The 4,492-nt window shown below is 32.1% G+C and overlaps 1 pseudogene; it reads right to left on the bottom strand.

Annotated features, from left to right (window-relative positions):
• Positions 1 to 311: 311 nt before the first annotated feature.
• LOC131179180 (beta-glucosidase 18-like) lies at positions 312 to 4,114 on the bottom strand (annotated as a pseudogene).
• Between the last annotated feature and the right edge of the window lie 378 nt (positions 4,115 to 4,492).

Genomic DNA, 4,492 nt, shown 5'->3' with positions numbered 1-4,492 from the left:
ATGATGTCTATTGGGAAATTGACGCCTTGGTGAAACACATTCATAGACAGATTGAGTTATTCCAGGCCTGTGTCTTCAGCTTGCTCAAAAGAACTGCAAATACGATTGCAGATTGTATAGCATTTTTAGGCTTTTCTTGTAACATTCCAGTTATAATCCTCTGTTGTTGAGAAAACTTTTGATTTTGGATTCACTTGGGAATGTAATATTATGACGATTTGTTCAAAAAACAAAAATCATTTGATTGCAAATGCGCAGAATAAACAACTTAAATAAATACAAATATTTATATATGAACACTGTTCTAGATTGCAAATGCAAAATGTAATATTATTATTCTTTATTCAAAAATATTTTTCGGATTGCAAATGCTACAGTGTAAACAACTTAAAATAAATATAAATATTTCTACATGTGAACACAGTTCTAGATTACAAATGCGCAATGTTCTGTTGCCATTCTTGGGGATGATGAAGAGCTTCATTTTTCAGGAAATGCTGGAACCATTTGGCTGATCTTTTTGGTGTTCTCTGCATTGTTGTGCGGTCTACATGAACCAACCCAAAGCTTATGGTATATCCATATGTCCATTCAAAGTTATCTATCAGAGACCAATGGAAGTAGCCCCTCACATCTGCTCCATTCCTGTGATCATTATTAACCTTTATAAGATCACCAAGTCACCTTAAAAAAGAAAGGAGAAATATTGATAGGCAAGGATAGATGAATCTACCTCATTGCAGAAACTAGAGAAGTGAGGTAACCCTCCATGTATTCCTCCCTGTTCGTGTCATTGAGCATATCTTCAATGTTTCTACCGCTAGGTTGTGCATATCCTACAATTAGCATGTATATGTTATCATTAGACTGAATTTCAAATATCTGTTTGATAGTTGCAAGATTACACAAATTTAAGTCAGCAGAAGATAACAAAATGGTAATTGCAATTTAATTTTCTGATATACCGTTTTCTGTGATGAACATGGGCGTGTTGTTGTATCTATCTTTGAAATACGTGATTGTCTTCTCCATGCTATTTGGAACAACATAGAACGTAGGCATTGCTGTCTGTAAAGACCCAAAAAGAAAACGAAAAATGAAGAAGCAATGTTAAGTACTGTTTTTAATTATCATCTGCTTTAATTGCTATTTAGATAGTTAGCTTCTGCATATCTTACCGGCTCTCCTATAAGAACTCCATCTTTTGTTCCAGTTCCATAAGTAAAGGTGTCTTTGAGTAAATCATCATGATAATTGCATGGTGAAAGCAGACAATCCTTTGCATAGAGAGTGCTATAATGGTTGATTCCAATGAAATCCAATTTGTTTGCCAGTTTCCTCTTGTCCTCCATCGAAAATGCTGGTAGCCTTAGACCTACAATTTGTCGCATCTCTGGTGGGTACTCTCCATACATAATGGGATCCATAAACCTATACACCAAAAAAAAATTGCATTAATAGGCTCATCTAAGACCAAGCGACATCTTTATATGATAAACCTTGAATTACGAGTAATTAATTACTTACCAAGCAGCAATGAAACCTAGAGCTCGTTGAGCAGCCACACGATCAACTGGAATGTCTCTTAGTGGCTCATACCAGTAGATATGTAACACAATGCCAATCTTCCCTCCTTGTTTTTCCTATTTCACGTAATAAATATTAAGCAAACATGACAAGGGAAAGAATTAACTCTTTGTTGGTTATTTCATGATATGCTATTGTATATAATTGTTGGTTATTTGATGATATGCTATTGTGTATAATACCTGATACTTTTTTCTGTAAATTTCAGTAGCTGTGGCATGAGCTAGTATCATATTATGAGCAGCGATGTAAGGTTCTAATTCAGAGTCTCCGGCTTTGCACTTGCCTACAGGGTAAGAGCATCGGTTTGGAGGCCATATTCCACTGTAGTACCCATATTGGGCCACCATATTAGCTTCATTGAGTGTAATCCAATGTTTCACTCTGTCTCCAAATGCCTTGAAGCAGATATCTGCGAAGTACCCGAAATCATCCCTGTAACAAGAATAAGATGGTAGAGTAGATGTTAATTTTTCTTTTTAATAGTGGTAGCAACTTACATTCTTTAACTAAAATTACAAATATGATATTTACTATGCAACAAGATCCATATTTATAACTCTCGCCTTATGAATGAGGACTCGCTATATAATAAGGTAAAGAACTTACTGCATTTGAGGACTTAGCCAAGCGCCATATCGATCTTCTAGTTCTTGAGGAACATCAAAATGGTGCAATGTAACAAATGGTTCTATTCCTGCATAATTAAGGAGTCATAATATTAGAAAAAAATAATAATAACCTAGGTGCCAAAGTATTATAACGTGATTCAATGTATTTTACCTTTAAGCAAGAGAGCATTAATAAGCTTATTGTAAAATGCAATACCCTCCGAATTGATCTCTCCAAATCTACCCTCTGTGATTAAAATTAAAATTAATTAAAATATGAAAAATTGAATTAAAAAAAAACTTATATATAATGCAAAGAAAAAAAATTGTATAAAACATACTTGGAAGGATTCTGACCCATGAAATCGAGAATCTGTACGAATTTACTCCAAGAGAATGCATCAACTCTACGTCATCCTATCACAGAGCAACATAATGTATAATATTTTGAATATTTTATTGTAAGTATATCATAAAGTTGAGTAAATGTTTGGCTGTAAAGTGGGAAAAAATCTCTTGTTATTTTTCCCATTTAAAATCAGTTTGATTTGGACTGTTTTTCATTAGTAAATAAGTGAGCTGAAAAATAGACTTTTTTTTTTTAATTTCAACAAATTTATTTTAAAAAACCTTAATTTTTAAAAACACAAATTCACATGTTTTATTATTTTATAAAAATTATAACTTTTATTGCTTAATTATTTAATAATTTTATCCCCCAACTATGAACAGAATCAAAGTTATTTAATTTAGCTCTGTTACTGTGATTGACAGGAACTTTAAGAGCTCCAAATAGTGGAAGAATATCAAATTTCAAGGTTGCTTATGGCTTGATTAATTAATCATCTGTCAACACTGATGGGTTATGGAAAAAAAAAAAAAAAAAAAAAAACAATGATGGGTTCCCACAAATTCTTTAACATATTATATTGTTAGTCGTCTAAATTCAAGGAAATGATCAATTACCAAAAATTGATGATAGTGATCATCAGCTGTATTCCCATTGCTTCCATCCTTAATTTCTCCTGATAAAAACAGCAGTCACATTTATCCTCAATTAGTTAATTACCTTACATGGAAAGAAATTAATTAATCTAAATTAAGCATAAACGCAAATGAAAATTTGAGCAACAGCGAACTAGATAAAGTTCATTATATGTCATGAAATTTCTTAGCCTCCAGTCATAAATAAATAAATAAGAAGAATTAATATTTGTACCAGGAGATAAGTGGGTGAATACATCCCAATTGCTGAGGCCTTTGTTGGCTTCCAAGTATGCTCCTTCAATCTGCATGAATAAACAGATAAATTAATAATTATTTGTTATATTAGCTGACGCACATCAAACAGAACTCTTTTTTCAATCATAGGATCTAAATTGCAAGTGAAGGTGACGAGCAAGTCCTCAATGTGAAGGCTGCATCAGCATTATATAGGTATATGTCGTTCAGAAGTAACAAGAATGGCTAGATATACACATATGATCAAAAGAAAAGAGGCAAACAGATGAGAGACAAAAGTGATGAATATATAGAATAAAAGATAGAAAATACACCATTTAAATATGCATCAATTGATAAGAAGCTGAAAACTTAATTATTATTTTTACATAAAATTCCATTTCAGAACAGTTGCATAGGTGTAAAATATAGACCAAACGCAAATTGTGCTGCCGTTTTGTAAGGTTGTAATATATATATATATATATATATATATATATATATATATATATATATATATATATATATATAAAAGAGAATCATACATATACATAGCTACCTGATAAGAAGAAGTAGCAGTCCCAAAGAAAAAGAAGAAGGAATTGGCTACAGTTCAAACATGAACACCCACTTATCATCAATGATAGGAAGAGAACTAAAACTGAACACACTTTCTTCATCCTCCTCCTTATGATTCACCACTGATATTCTTTTTAAGTTTTCTTGTTCTGCACAGCTAATAACTAACACAGAGGTTTGGGTTGTGTTATCGCTGGGATCGATCTTCCCTTTATATAGAGAACTGGGTGGCATTTTTGTAAATTTTTGGTTACTGGTTGTTGGATCTTGCACATTAATTTTTGGTCAAATATAATACATATGTATATTTCTTAACAATGAGGAATATATATTTCTTTTGTGGTTTACTTTTATGATTTAAAATTTCATCAATAAAATATAGAGAAAATTTTCCTGTCAACAAAAATTCTTCTACATTAAATGGAAACGTGCATGCTGAATAGTCATATGAGACAGGACAATTTCCAGGAAGCATCGATCATGCATGCATGGGA

The sequence above is a fragment of the Hevea brasiliensis genome, chromosome 4 (genome assembly GCF_030052815.1).
Source record: "Hevea brasiliensis isolate MT/VB/25A 57/8 chromosome 4, ASM3005281v1, whole genome shotgun sequence".
Classification (NCBI taxonomy): Eukaryota; Viridiplantae; Streptophyta; class Magnoliopsida; order Malpighiales; family Euphorbiaceae; genus Hevea; species Hevea brasiliensis.
The sequence above is the reverse complement of the archived record's forward strand: the minus strand, read 5'-3'. Positions and strand labels throughout refer to the sequence as shown.